Source organism: Pinus tabuliformis, chromosome 8, assembly GCF_031772625.1.
Source record: "Pinus tabuliformis cultivar Carrire ecotype Pingquan chromosome 8, CPIR1, whole genome shotgun sequence".
Classification (NCBI taxonomy): Eukaryota; Viridiplantae; Streptophyta; class Pinopsida; order Pinales; family Pinaceae; genus Pinus; species Pinus tabuliformis.
Window position 1 is genome coordinate 260,427,077 of NC_142294.1, and position 16,826 is coordinate 260,443,902.

A 16,826-nucleotide genomic window follows, 5' to 3' on the forward strand; every position below is an offset into this window, starting at 1 on the left:
GTGCATTTACTTTCAAAAAGGCTTCATATTAACAAATTAACCGTTATTATATTAAATCCCTTGTAATTCTTCCCGATCCCCGTATTATGTATATATAGATATATATAACCCCCAAACATTAATATCCCGCCCCGATTTTATTATAAATCATAACGTTGTTCGTCGGGAATTAATGGTTTATCTGAAATACATTAAGAACCCTCCCCGCGCTCATAAGGAGTTAATTAACCTCACGTTAATTAACAAACCCAATCAAGACCCCGCAACCTCGCAAACCAAGGGTAAGTGACCCCGATGCGATATAAAACTTTAAATATATTGTATGGGCCCCGCTCCGTAACCCTGAGTCACCTCCAATGAGCACCAACCGTTCAATTAGCGCCTACTCATCGGATGGCTCACAATCATATTGTGCCTCCCTATCCATCCGATGTTTAAAGCGTGGGGAACTCTGGTATTACCGCTCGTACCTTGGACGCGTGGCGCATCCCCGCGCTGCTTGCGGCCCTCCCCACCAAAACCACTCTGGCCCATAAGCGGTGTGGGCCAATACCGCTTACCGCCCTCCCGCTAACCCCACCCACTAACCTCACCGCCACGTCACTGCCGAGACACCATCCCATACCCCCGCGTCACGACAAGACGTCACATCGTGATGACATCATCCGACCAAAAAGTGCCAAAAAGCCCCGCGAAAGCCAATTTTTGTTAAAAAGTAGAGAAAATGTCATTTTTGCCCATTTCTCTCAACGTACTACTTTCATGCAAATTACGTCCAATTCATTGCTCGAGCATTGTACAGTCCGCCACCCGGCCAAACAGAGTCTAGCGTCCTGCTACACAGCTCGTCGGTCAACCTGCAATTTCAATGTCCGCCTCTAAAAAATAGGTATTTACCCCAATTCACTTCCCAAACCTGTAATTCCATTTTTCCTCTGTGAATTTTACCCAAAGAGCTGAATTCAAGCTAAATTCCATCTGTAGCTCTCATAAAAATACACCCAGAACTGCTGTTTTGCCCATTTTTTCCACAGAAACTTGACCTCCAGTTTGAAAACACAACAAACAATCATGGAAGCACCTGTGGCGCTCAATGTCACGCCCCTCAATGTGCCTCATAAAGACTTGGATTGGTTACCCTTGGCTGACAAAGATTTTTAAATTAAAGAGTTATCTGGTGATATGAACCATCTCCAAGCATTTTGCCGAATTAGGAATAGTTATCTGAGCAACTCTGATATCTTTGGAATATGGGAATCCAATCTCCCCAGGTATTACCTTCCCTCAGTCAATGTGTTGCTAGATATTGTTCACCATTGCTGTGCTAACTATGACCCTGTCAGTAAAGTAGTTATGATCGCAAGCCAAACTGTTCTCTTTTACATAACTACTGAATCTATCAATGAGATGTTACACTTCCATCCAGCTCAGCCCCTTGCTCCTCTTTCCATGGGATTTTTGCTTGAGAAAGGCTCTCAATTTCCCAGTGTAGAAATAAACCGGATTGCTTAATTATACATGAAACTAGATTGCCAGCCCCAAGGCCCACCTCCCTATGTGCATGCCTGGTTCACTGAAACAGGCAGGCTTATTCTGGACATGATATCCGTTATCTTGGGATTCAAAACCAGTGATTTTGTTGATTAGACCATCCTAGTCATGTTGTCAATTTTTACTCCAGGACAACCCCCTGTTGTCAAATATGATTATGCCTCTTTCATTGCCAATAAAATCAATGAGCAATTCATAAATCTGGATAGAGAAGGAGTCTTCAAGTACACCTCATTCATATATCACCTTCTGCTATATTATCAGCTAGACAATTTTTCATTTTCCATCAGGAAATTGGATTCCAAAGGAGAGAGGAGGTTTGTGATCTTTTGGACCTCAGTCTTCCACAATGTTTGTGAATCCCCTTATAGATACTGTGAATTCATTGACTTTTTTATACATCCAGCCTCTACTTTATTAATAGCAGCTCCTCTTCTTAGGCTCTCTGGGGATATAAAGAAGATTTTACAGCTCTCCAAAAACTACAGGATAGGTGATTGGTAGCTCTACCAGAATCATACTGAAATCAGAATATATGGCTGTGAACTGTGTACTTATAAGCTGCCCAAATATGTGCCCATGAGGGTATTTGCACTGGAGTATTTCAGGAAACTTATCAATGCAGATTTAACCCACTTTTGCAATGTAAAGAAAAAGGCTCAGCTGAGAACAAGAAACTAGTTAGGCCCTTTTATCATTAACAAGAGGGAGGCATGGGAAGATGTTGATAAGATATTGGGGGAAGACCTTAAATTGAAGAAAAGTTTTTGGTGGGTGCCATATGACCCAAATAGCTTTATAAGTGACAAAAAAGTAAGAAACAAGATATCGGCCTATAAACATCATAGGATACCTGAGATAGTCCAATTTGATAATCAGGATGAGTGGGTAGAGGGTACATTAATAGAAGAGATTACTGAACAAGAAAAATTGGGAAAAGTTATGAAAGATCTTGAAAAGACCCTTGACCTGGACTCTTTTGGACAGGTATCTTTCAAGCTACCTCAACAAACCGAAGTGGGTACATCCTCTACTGGAACTTCACAATAGCCTATACAAGAAACTAGTGCACCAGTTACAGGGTCTTCTAAGAGTAAGGAAGTGGTAGGCACGAAGCAACAAGCAATGACTGATTAGCAGGGGAAAATTCCTTCGGTCCAAACCAAAGCAACAGAGATTCCTGTATTATAGACTCCTCTAAATGAGGAAAAAGGAAATAAAAGAGATAAAGAAGAGGCCACACCCATCAGTGGACCCGCAGAACAGCCAGGTGCAAAAAGGCAAAGACTGAATCCTCTATCTGAAGAGGAAATCATTGAGGAAATAATAGAAAGTCTAAGAGGTGAGAGGGTAACCAGCCTACAGACCTCCCCAATGATAGAGACATCAACTAGCTCACATAGGAAAGAGCTAGAAAGGCAGCATAGTGTGAAAGTTTCATCCACTAGGCCACCAAGAAAGCAAACCTCTGACATCAAAAGGACATTCACAGAGATAAAGGCTAGAAATGATCCACTGAGGCTGCAGATTTACAATAAATATCTTAAAATGGCCCCCGCAAAACAGCAAAGATTGATGTTTGCCTATGACATTAAAGAAGGGAAGATGATCATGAATTATTTCAAGCCCAAGGTGTAGCAACCACAATCAGCAGCTGATTATATCAGGACAAATCTGGAGGTCTTGGCCAAAGACATTCATCCAATAGACCAGATTGAGGTGCACAAACAGACTAGAGAGATGGTATATTCCACGCTAGCTGATAAAGCTATGTTAGCTCATAAATTGAAAAACTCCTTGAATAATATCTCTGCTTAGTTAGATTTGGAGAAAGCTTCTTCTCTAGCAAAGGACGACATGATCAAATCCTTGGAAGAAATTATCATTAAGCTAGGACATGATCCCAAAGATGCCAAAGGCATAAAACCATTAATGAAGAAAAAGGAAGAGGACATTGCTACCCTCAAAAAGCAGCTTAAAATACCTCCTTCTATGCATCCATAGACAATAGATGTTGTACAATAGAAATCATAAGAAGACATGATGGACCTGCTCATGAGACTAAATGAAAGATTAAGTGAGACAGAGAAGGCATTGGAGAAAGCTATACAAGAGAAGCAGGGAGAGTTGACCTCCTAGCCACTTGAAGTAGCTCCAACAGTAACTACTGCCCCCTCCACACTTATAACAACATTGCCTCCCACAGTCCCGACATCAACAATAGAGGTCATCATAGGAGCAACATCAACAACAACAACATCAGGTAGCAGTACAGGTCTGAGCACAGAGCAATTAATAAAAGCCATGGAGGAATTGAAACTCCAAGTGTCAGAGCTGAAGCAAGTCAAAGAAAAATTGGCAAAAGTTGAACAGAGTTATGATAAATTCAAGATGAATGTGGCAAAGAAAACAAGGGAGATCAAAACTTTGGAGAACAAGGTGAGAGCATTAGAAAAGGACCTCTATCTGCATAAACCTCTAGCAGAAATCAGGGGAATTTTGTGGACCAACATTACTCATTGTTGAGGTCTATCCAAACTATTTATGAGTAGATTGACTTGATAAGAGTGGCCCATTTAGAGATTCAAAAAACAAGAGCCTTGTTGGGACAGATGCCTGAGCAAGCTAACTGGCTAATACATTTTTTTAACACCAAGACCAGATGTTGTAGACATTTTTGTGCCTTAAAGCATGAAGCATGAAATGTCCATAATCTAAGGGATCCAAAGTCCCTAAACATGTTGTTCCTACCCCTAGAGGAACAAGGTCAGCAAACCACAGCACTGAATATCAGTTCTCCACCTGAAAACACTCAAAAACAAGGCAATTCTGGATCATGTCAACTGCTCCACTGAGCATCTGCGCTGAATGTCAACTGCTCCACTGTCTACCTGCACTGAATGTCAACTGCAAAGAAGGCTACCTACGCTAGGCGAGTTGGGACATGTGGCACAATCATTCCTCAAGGTGTCAATGCCCAGGAAGCTTCCAAAATGACACTTGGATCAAGGAATTCGACTGGTGATGAGTAAGAGGGTCTAGATCTCCAAGTGGAAGCAAGAACCTCCAAGTGGACTCAAGAACTGAAGAATAACTGAAGTGAGAGAGGACACTAGTCAGCTTCATGCCAGCCTCAAGCTGACTCATCCTTTCTCCAAAACTCCTATATATAGAGCTCTCTCATGAGGTCTAGGGAGGCTGGAATCTTGTGAATGTAAGGAAGTGCTGTTGGTTTGAGTTTAGAACTATTGGGTGATTTGCTTTGAAGGAGGTGAAGAGGAGATTTCTTTCTGCTGGGAGGTGATGCTGGATTGGGCCTCTTATGGTTGTATCACTTCCTGAACTTTACTTCTTCCATTAATAAAGCATTTGATGTTCTTCTATATACATGTGTCTCAATGATGTGTTGCTATACTTGTTTATTTGATTTATTCTAATCCTTGAATCAATTATGAATGTATGCTTCTTGTAGTTTCCCTCTCTTGCCATTTTACAGGATCTTGTTGTAGCTGGGCCAGTGAAAGAGCAAGGAGCTGGGAGCAAGCAGCAAGGAGAGAAGATTGGATCAATCATTAGCGGAAGACATCGGTTAGTGGATCTCTTTCTCCCCTCTTTTACATCTCATAAAGAAGTAATCTCAAATAGCTTTGCTTTGATTGTTGCTGAGGTACTATCACCCTTAGAGTGGGATAGGGTCATTCCGTATTGGATACTTTTCCCAACAACAAATTGGCGACTCCGCTGGGGATCGTATCTTGTTGGTTGTTTGTGTTTTTGCTATTCATTTCCTAAACAAAGGGAGTACCGAATCGAACTGCATTTGAATCTTTCAAATGCAAAGTAGAAGGCAGCTACTCTAGCTCAGTTTCTGGGCAAGTTTATGATTTGAAGAGCTGATCCACAAGGACTCTGAATAGCTCTTAGTGATAGCTTTTCATCCTCCTAATTACCCTTTAGTGTGTACTTGATTGATAGCTTCTGATTTGGCCAAAAACTGTGAATTTTTGAGCAATCTGTGACCCGGAAACTGAGAAAAACGAAAGTTTATCTCTTCATTGCAGGCACTGTGAAGGCAGTCTGCATTTCATCACAGGTCCCGAAGGGGCTACCTGCGCTGAAGGTCAAACTGGCAGTGTACTACCTGCGCTGAACCAGTTTTGCCTAGTGCTAATGGGGTTCCATCCTGTTCATTGCCCTGTTTTCATCCTTATTTTTGCAGCCTGTTATCAGTCAATGTGCCTATCTGAAACCAACTTTCCTTGCCACTATTCCGCCTCGGTTGTATAAAGAAACTGTATTTGTTCTTTGTGTATTTCTTACATCATTTGCAGTTTCCCATAACGAAAGTGAACTAGTCTTGCTGTGGCCTCTTAGATCTAGACCTATGATAAGTGTCGTTTTGATCTTAAGAGTTAGTTTGTTTGCTGTTCATAGCTGATTGAGCTTTTGCTTTCATCATATGGTTTGAATTTATGTATTTCTAGTGTCGAAACAAGTAAATCTTAAGGTGTCTTTTGATTTTGGACAAAATCTTGTTTGCTTTCACTTGAAATTGAATTCAAAGTTATACAACAGCTTTCTTTTTGTATTACATCAACATTTAGAAAGAGAAAATAAATACTTGCATTGTCCATGTGCATTTTGACAGCTTGCATGTTGATTTAGGGAAAAGTGCATTAGTGTGTGCTCTATGATCTGTGTGAAAAGATGATGTCTTTCTTTTCCCTCAGTAGTTAAGATTTTCAAAGTTGAAAGATTGAAAAGCTTGCTTATCATCTTAGACTGCATTTAGGAAGTTGTATTATACATCTCGTGGTGATCCATAAAGGCAAACTGCTAAACAAGATCAACATTAAAATAAATTGAATTTACATAACAACGCATTGAAACATAACACAAACACATAGAGGTCTAAGCTAGAGACGTGTTCCGGCGTCGTTAAACGTGATATCTTAGCGTTGAGTGGTTGGGTGATTCCTCCACGGTGAAGCGATAAGTATCAATACGGACTTGTGCTCCCATGTACCGTCGCGTATATATTGGGAGACCCCTATAGGAACAAAGCTTTTATCCATAGGAAGCCGTGTCGGCCGCCCTACTGATCGCAATGCAGTGAACACAGCATTCACGAAGATCGACCACTCGTACCGTAAAACGTATTCCGTGGTTTTGCGAAAGGTTTCACACACCCTCTACCTAGATCTCCAGAGCAGTTTCTTTTGGCCTTTTTCAAACTCTATAACTGAAAAAGTCCATCCGAGCATTTGTCACTTCGGGCTCGTTAAAACATCGAAGGAGACTAGAGTCATCTTTAGCTTTTTCTCGACTCTTAAAAAGTGAAAAAGCAAGTTGTGTCTAAAAGCGTCTAATAAAATTCATTCAATTCGGAAACACAAATTTCCCCTTTTAATATTTTGGTTGATCGAGTAATCCGCAATCGTGGAAGAAAGTCAATTGAAACCCCGTCGTTCGCGGAGGCTTACGAGTCAACCGTCTTTGTCTCCGGAATCGAAAACAGTACGGACAAAGCAGACTCGTTTAACCGGTTCAAAATCTCCTATAAAAGTTAGAACAAGTGTTCCAACTACATCTAAGGTTCCGGTTACTCCAAACATTTCTGGAAACCCTGCCTCTATAGAGGAAGTTCAATAGCCACAGAAGGACAGTAATACTGATCCTAGTGTGGGGGAAAATACTTGTATAACTGAACCAGTTCCATCTGTAACCGGTCCAGAGAGTTTTGTTCCTCAAACAACTGTCGCTGCTGAAACAACCACTTCTTCGGCACCAGAAATATTTTACGAACCTGACGGTCTTCCTCTTCCACCGGGTTTGATTGCAATAGAGGAAATTGCAGAGGATTCGCAAGCAAGTACTCCAACCCATTTTGGAGTCGGGGTCACTCTATTTCCTTCATCAGAAGTTAATCCACCACAAGTGGAGGTTCCTATAGAATCGCTAGGCAATCTATTGGATAGACTTAAAATGTCTGAACAACAGTCATCATCTAGGACTGTGTCAAACGACACAGCGACAGCAGAAGCCCCTGCCGTCACTCCAACAATGTTTGCCGGCATACCATCTGTCCCGACTAGCTCGCAACAGCTAGAAGGAGTCCACCAAGGGACTATTTCGACAGTATGGTCTGTTCCAGTTTGTTCATCCGGAGTAATATCTGGCAACTCTTATGTTGAAACTCGCCAAATTGATCCATTTGGAGGTCAATTTGGGCAATCCAGTCCCCAAGGACAATCAATCCCCTTGAGTTCCGGATTGCTACCGTATGGGGGGCAGTATGCCCTTTCATTACCCCCTCCGGGAGGGAGCCCATACGTGAGTTCACAACAGTATTCAGGTTATACTGGAATTGCATCAAGTAGTTGGGTACCTATGCTAACTCAACAACCAAGGGTTGTATATTCTATGCAACCGTGTGTACCTATGACGAACATCCCAACCACACCGGCTATTGTAATAGTGTCACAAGTTCAAGCAATGTCTGTTGCATGTCAACCTCAGATTTCTCAGGTTGTAATGCAACAACCACTTGACCATGGGTCACAACCACAATCGCCAACTGGTGGGGCGACACAGGTCCAAACGGGTACAATCACCCCACACCTTCGTCCAACGGTTAGCATAGCACAGCAGAACATGGCTTCACAACCATGGCTAGTGCAATACCAACAACCACAATTCCAGCAAGTGTACCAAGGTTCTGAACAGCAGATCTTTGCGAACAGTGGACAACCGTATATCCAAAACGGTCAAAAACAACCACTTTACAGTGGTCAAATCCACCAACCGTATCAGTCATACCAACATCAATTACATTATGCTGGTATGCAAAGGCCCACTACTCAAGCGATTCCATCGTACCTTGGTTATGCTTCGCCTAACCTGAATCAACAGTTACCATTCGTGGCAACTTTAGAGTTACCCGATTTACACCGGTTAACCAATGATCCAATTGCTTATGCCCCTTGGTGGCCAGCGATTCCCCATAAACTTCCATCTGACATTCCTAAATTCAATGGAAATCCAGGTGAAGACCCATCGAATCACGTGATGACTTTTCATCTGTGGTGTTCGTCGAACACCCTGAACGACGATTCGATAAGGCTTCGCCTTTTTCAGAGGACATTGACAGGTCCAGTGGCTAAATGGTATATTGAATTACCTAGAGCCTCTTTCGACAATTTTAGCTCCCTAGCCACGACTTTCTTTACCCATTTTCAATTACCGATAAGGTATGAAACGGGACCAGAAATATTAACCAACTTCAAGCAGACAACTGCCACCCATATATCTGATCATATACATGAGTGGCGTCGTCGTCGTAGGATGGTGAAAACATACGTTCCCGATCAGCTGTTAGCTAAATGGTTTATAAATTTGTTACTTCTGGCTATAACGGAAGATGTGGCAAAGGGGGGAGTCGTAACAGAGGAGCAAGTTATCGCTCGTGCGCAGTATTTGGACTTAGTTTATACTCAGTCCGGCACGCTCTACGACAAAATACCTGATGCCCCTAGACCAGAATTTTCAATTCCTCCTCCTCCTAAATCCAATAGTGACTCTCATGCCAGTGATGGCGTGATTGGCACGGCAAACGCGAAATCGATAAAGTCTTCGTCAAAGAAAGCCCGTAAGAATTCGGATCAAAATGCAAAAGAAGAAATTCTTGCTTCGGAAGTAAATGCCGTATCAGCAGATAAGGGCAAAGAAACCAATCAACCAGGAAGCAAGAAGAAGCAAAACAAAGGGAAGAAGAAGAAACAAGGTGAATCATCTCCTCGAAAAAATTCTTCAAACCCTCCTGGGCAAGGGAAACAAATTTATCCATGTCAAATATGTGATGAAGAGGATCATTACACAAAGAATTGCCCATTCAAAGTTGAGTTAAAGAGGTTCTTTAAAAGTTCCCAAACCTCAGCTGTGTTAACTGATCCATTTCCCAACCCAGGTCAAAATCTGGTTGATAGTGGAAATGCTTGCCCGTCGCAAGTACTTATGCTGTCGGTTTCAAAACAGCAGAATGATGCTTTGATTTCGACAAGGAACAAAGATTACGAGAATCCTCAGCTGTCGAACGAAAAAGGTAAAGATCAACCAAGTAGTTCGACAACAACTTCGACAGAAGTTGTAACGCCCACCATTCCTGAATTAACAATAAAACCGCCAAAGGGTGTAGTACACAAGTCGACATTTAATCCTCGCGCCAGAGCGGTGCAGCATTATAACATAGTGGAAGATTTGGCTCAATCGCCATCCGCTATGTCAACTCTTGAAGTATTACAAAATTGTCCATCCCAAAGGCAGGCGTTGTTATCAGCTATTGGTGGGGTTGATCCTAAGGATTCCAATCTTGTATCCTTTGATCACAAAGGATACGATCCTCAGTTGCCAGCTCAACTAGCTTTCCTTATTCAAGTGAAAGCCCTCAACAAAACTGTTCATAGAACAATTATTGATGAAGGAGCATCAACATGTATTATGTCGATGAGTTGCTGGAAAACTTTAGGATCTCCAACATTGTCACGATCTTCGACAACATTAAAAGCTTTCGACGGAAGGACTTATACCCCATACGGTATCCTTAATAACTTGAAAGTTGAACTGGGAGGAAAAACAGTAGAAATTGATGTTGAGGTCATCGATGGAAATCTTGACTACAACATCCTACTGGGTAGACCATGGATTTATGCCATGGCGGCTGTTGTGTCGACTTATTTTAGGAAGATCGCATTCCCGTTTGAAGGAAGGATTACGATCGTCGACCAATAGAACTTCCTCCCTAATGGTTCACAAGTTACAGGAAGCATTCCCATGATCCATGAGCGCAACCATTCGCTTCAAGATATCGGAGTAGGATTATTGAAAGACCCCACATTGATGGGGACTTTCGCGCTACCACCTCCTATTTACATAGGAAATGTACCGTTTGTAGCAACCTGCAACATGATATCTTCCACGAAGGTCGCAAAAGTCAATGTCAACATGGATCATACAATGGTTTTGCCCCCAAGCCCTTTAGAAATATTGTAGCAATCAATGTTTCAAGCATGGGAGGCGAACCGAAGTCAACGCTCGTCAAGCGTTTGGGTAGATAGGTCTAGAGAATATGGAACCCCATTAGATCCTTGGTTGAAAGTACATGGGACTGACGAAGGAATCTTACAATCAATGTTGATTGAGGGGGCACCATGGAATGATCACCACCATCGTTCCCTTCTTCCGGAATATGAAGAAGATACTCAAAGTGACCTTTATCACCCTTCAGTTTTTGAATTCCTAACAAATACTGTAAATACGGTGGATTCCGAGCGAAACTTATCCAATATTGAAGAGACTATAGCCATAAATATCTCGACTAAAACAGATGTTGTAGCGAATATTTATGTCGGCAAAGGTTGTTCCCCTTCAGAACTGGAAATATATAACGCTCTTTTTCGCGAATTCAGAGATGTCTTTGCTTGGTCATATGATGATATGCCAGGCATTGACTCGAGTATCGTTGAACATGAAATTAAAATGTATCCTGATGTCAAACCAGTAAGACAACGGCTTCGGCAGGTGCACCCCAAGAAAGCTGCTGCCATTAAGGCAGAAGTTGAAAAACTTCTCCATGCTGGATTCATCTACCCAGTTCCTCTAACCGATTGGGTATCGAATATTGTCCCTGTTATGAAGAAACAAGGGACGATTAGAGTGTGTGTCGATTATAGGGATGTAAACCAAGCTTGTCCGAAGGACAACTACCCTACACCCTTCATCGACCAGATAATTGATGAATGCGCCGGATGTGAAATCTTTTCATTTATGGATGGATTTTCCGGGTATAATCAAATAAATATCCGCCCACAGGACCAGTCAAAGACTGCATTTATTTGTCCGTGGGGCACATTCGCTTATCGAAAGTTACCCTTTGGTTTAAAGAACGCAGGGGCGACGTTTCAGAGGGCAATGAATTATGCCTTCAATGACATCAAGAACATTGTTCAACCTTATCTCGACGACCTTCCGGCTCATTCGCGAAAGCGGACTGATCATCTGTAGCATTTGAGAGCGATATTTCTACGTTGCCGACACTACAAGATAAGACTCAATCCACACAAATGTGTGTTTTGTGTCGGTTCTGGTCGTTTACTTGGCTTTGTAGTCTCTAAGGATGGGATTCGTCTCGACCACTGTAAGGTTCAGGCAATCATTAATTTTCCTCCACCTTCAAATTTGCTTCAGATTCAGAAACTCCAAGGGAAAGCAAACTTTCTGAGGAGGTTCATTCCAAATTACGCAGAACTTGCTAAAGGTTATACTCGTCTTTTGAAAAAGGATGTACCTTTTGTCTGGGACCAGGTGGCGCAAGCTTCCTTTGATGCTCTAAAATATTGTCTAGTAAAAGCATCATTAATGTACGCCCCAGACTATCAAAGAGATTTTAACCTGTATCTGGCTGCAGCGGATACGACCATTGCGATGGTTTTAGTTCAAGAAGTCGACAGAATTGAACATCCTATATATTATTTAAGTAAAAACTTAAATGATACTGAAAGTAAATATTCTTACGTTGAAAAACTAGCGCTTGCAGTTGTTCAAGCGATTCAAAGGTTTCGACATTATGTCCTCTTTCGGAAAACTACCATCTTGTCAGATTGCAACCCCATGACTTATATACTATCGCGACAGTTGCTGGGGGGAAAATATTCAAAATGGATAGCGATCCTTCAAGAGTTTGATCTGGAATTTGTGAAATCCAAATCAAAGAAAGCTCTAGTTTTTGCAGAATTATTGTGCGATCTCCCATCATCGTCCAACGATGAAACATCAGAAGAGTCAATCATGGACGAAAGTTTGTTTCTGATATCTGCAAGCGATGAGTGGTATGGAGATATCATAGTTTATCTCCAAACCCAAAAATTCAGGCCAAACACCTCTCACTCCGAACAAAAACGTATACGATACCAAGCAAAAGACTACATGATCGTCGGTGATACACTTTACTGTCGTGGTATCGATACAGTTCTGAGGAGGTGCCTTACCCATGAGGAGGCCGAAAAAGCCCTGAATGAGTGTCATTCAGGCGCGTGTGGGGGGCATCAATCTGGATATGCAACAGCACAAAAAATCTTACGAGCAGGATACTTCTGGCCAACCATGTTCAAAGATTGCATAATCGCAGTCAGAAGTTGCCATGCTTGTCAAATTTTTGATAGCAAAACCAGACGACCACCCGCACCTTTACAGCCGATAGTTGCTGTTGGGCCCTTCGCCAAGTGGGGCATCGATTTCATGCAATGTAACCCCACCTCGACCGGGGGGCATGGGTATATTATAGTCGTTGTTGACTATTTTACCAAATGGGTCGAGGCGATGCCTACATTGGATAACACTGGTGAAACAACTGCCCTTTTTTTTTTTAATCATGTAGTCGCCAGGTTCGGCATACCACGGGCTATAGTGACAGATCATGGGTCGCATTTTCGCAATCACATGATGGTCGAATTAGCTACCAAGCTAGGGCTATCTCACGACAGCTCTACCCCATATTATCCGCAAGCCAACGGACAAGTTGAAGCAATCAACAAGGTCCTGAAGCGTATGTTGCAAAGGATGATCGGGGTTCATAAAATAAGGTGGAACCTAATCCTATACTCAGCCTTATGGGCTTACCAAACGTCGGTAAAGAACGCAACTGGGTTCACACCTTTTCAACTTGTGTATGGCCTGGAAGCAGTCTTGCCAATCCAGTGCGAAATTTCGTCGCTTAAACTCGCAATTTATCTCCTCCCCGGAACTTCAGAAGAAGAGGCTCATTTCTTGGAATTAATCCAATTGGATGAAACCCACCGTGATGCCACTTTGGCTAATGAAGCCCATAAGAAACGATTCAAGGCTCAGTTCGACAAAAGTGTCAAACCCCGTGTCTTCTCAGAAGGTGATTTGGTCTTGCTTTATGACCAAGAATCCGATAAATTGGGAGCAGGAAAATTCAAATCCTTATGGATGGGCCCCTATATTGTTAAAAGGGTGTTAGCAAAAGGAGCCTACGAGTTAATGGATTATGACGGAATTCCGCTGGCGCAGCCCCGTAACGGGCTGTACCTCAAGCGTTACTATGCTTAAATAGTAACCTGCATGCTTTTGTTGTATTTTGTTTTCGTTAAAGTATTTGTTCTGGGCGAGTGATCCACCTTTTTCATTTGTTGCAGATGTCGAACCTTCTGGAGACATGTGTTGGATATGCCGACGAAGCGAGTCGTAGTTCGCGGAACCTATCCTCCGCAGCCTGGGCCATTTTTGATCCAAGCGGCGAGTTAGGAAGTTTCAGAGGTGTGTGTATTGGGAAATCAACGAATAACATCGCTGAGTATAGCGCGTTGATAGAACTACTCTCTGATGCCATCACACATGGCATATGCCGACTAATTGTCAGGCTAGACTCACAGCTCGTAATATTACAACTCAACGGTATATATTCCGTTCGCAATCCAGCTATTTATCGCATGTTCCTGAGGGTTAAGATTTTGGAAATACAATTTGATTCAATTAAATATCAACATATTTCCAGAAACTTAAACACATTAACTGTCTCATTAGCGAACTATGTGTTAGATAGACATTTGCAACGTTTATAAAAAGAGACACATCATCAATGATTGTACATATGGATCATATAACTCAACCAGAATAAAACTCGAAAATCAAAATATATATAAGTTGTTTATAGTTCATACATAATGTTCTGTAACCAAGACAAAATTGGTCATATGACCTAAAACTCAAAAAGATGCTAGAGGGCACCCTAGCCTAGTGGTGCTCATGATAGCACGTCACGGCCTGTGCAATCATGCGCAAGAGACGAGTCCATCATCTAGGCACGCCAGTAGTATGCCGCTGCAGCTGTAAAGGTAACTCATCAATCCTCACATCGGGAATGCCGAGAGTAAGGCTCTCAACCTGCTCCTGCACAGCTGTAAGGGTCTCAGTATCATCAAGGTCGCGAAGAATAGCTCTCCTAGCAGGCTCCACTGTCGGGGCAGCAACCGACGGTCTCGGACAAACTGTTGGACGAACAGGACCAACATTTGCATGCACCCAAGAGTATGATTAAAAGTCTTGATAGAATAAAGCACAGCAACATTATGAATAAAGAATAGTAAACAGTGATATGGTCAAAGAGTTTACCAATAGCGCCCCACTATTCGCCATCCGGTAGCACCAAATCCAGATCACCTCGGAAATCCATACCCACATATGGATACTCAGAAAAGACCATCTCCTGGCGCTCGAACCACCTGAAGAAGGCTTCAGTAAATGTGATCTGAGGCTGACCAGCATGCCTAGACATGTGATCAACCCACCTCTGCATGCGTGGCTCGGTCGGAGAAGGTAAGTCGAGTATAATGTACTGAGGCTGCATCAGTGGGATTTTCTCCAAGGCGAAGGCAGTCAGAATAGAACCAAATCCAAAATTCTTCAGCTTCCCGTCCTTCACCTTGGTCAACTGACTTTTCATCTGAACAAGTACTGCATCACACCAGTTGAATACTTTCGGTTGGAGACACTCCAAGGCGTGCTGCATATAAGATCTGTTAGCAACATGTAGAGATGCGCTACCGGCCATCCTACCAATGGTATACAGAATGGACCTGAGAGACCTATCAGTAATCTCACGGATAACAATCTTTCCGTCTCTACTCGGCTGAGAACCTTCCCTGCAATACTGGCGGACATAATCTCTCACGGAATCAGTCCCCCGGGCCGTACCTGACAAGGAAATGGGGACACCTCGCCTTGACAATCCAGTCAAGAAGTACATGTCCTCTATGGTCAAGGGGATGGACTTTCCCCTAATCTGGAATACTTGGTTAATAGGATCCCAAGAATCAAGCATATACTGCAGCAAAGTAATCTGTGCTCTCATGCTAGAGATACGGAAAAACTTCAGCAGGCCACAGTTCCGCAGCGCGTTCACCGTGACAGGGTCATGGAGGGAAATCATGTCCTCCTCTTCATGTTCTCGTTCTCGCCATGTAAGGGACATTTTGTTCAAAGTTCCCTGCAAAACAAACAAGAGAAGGAGTAAGTTCCTGATTTTGATGAGAAACTGGCGAAAATTCATCAAAAAATGAGCTGGAAACTCAGTTTTCTGAGCCCAACGCAGGCAAAGAGTGTCCCACCTGCGCTGAAGTTAGGGCGCCCTGGCAAAACCCCTGAGGCTCAGAAAGACTGAAAAACAAGCATAAAACTGGAAAAGGAAACCATGAAAAGAAAGAGCTAGGGTTTAGCTCCTACCTGGTCCAGACGGCACCGAAAATCGTCTGCAGAATCTCCCAGAATCAGCTGGTGAAAATCAAGGGGGAAGAGGCACCTCCAGAGCTCCAACAGACCAAATGCAAATGAAATGGTAAAATGAGAGGTAAAAACACCTTTTAATGGCTTTTTACGTAGTTCAAAGCGAAATATTAGGGTTATAATCTCATTTTCATGCAAATATTATTCATTTCTAACAAAGTTTGTTGCAACAATCAAGAATGCAGTACTATCTTTGAAAAGAGAAAAGCTAGTAATGGTAAAAAATCAAAATTTGACCATATAATCGAGCAGTTTTAGCACAAAGTTCATGCTCGTTAAAAAATAAACGCAAGATTTGAGCAGTTTTACCGCGGAATTTATGCTCGTTAAAAAATAGAAAAGCGAGATCCGAGCAGTTTTAGCACATAGTTCATGCTCGTTAAAAAATAAACATAAGATTGAGCAGTGTTTTGGTGCATTCAAGCTCGTTAAAAAATGAACCTATCCCGGTAAATAACCACTGTGATCGTAAATTTATCAGCCATAAAAGCCTTGGTCGTGTTTGCACCTGCCACCTCCACCGTCATTTGGCCGATCGTTCACCTCCATATGATTGTTTACCCATTTTGAGGAACAGCTGCGAAGAGTGATTTCACCTAGCCATCCTTGTGACACTGTCGTGATTGGAAAATTCCAACCTGTACCTGGAATCTGCTGCTATCCCTGTTTACCACTCGTTCCTCAAAAGACGAGTCTTCTTTGAGCTCTTTTCAACTGACTCGTAAAATATGAAAAGTTTGCCGAGTTTTGGCCTTCCAGCTCGTTAAAAGGACTGGAAGAGCTATCCCTCCTCTAGATTTTAATCTTTTTGGACCTAAGGGATTATTGCACAAAAAGGTCGAGCGCTTGTTTTAATTCAGCTCGTTAAAGTTATCGAAAACTCATCCCTTCTGTATTGTTTTATACTTTTTCGGACT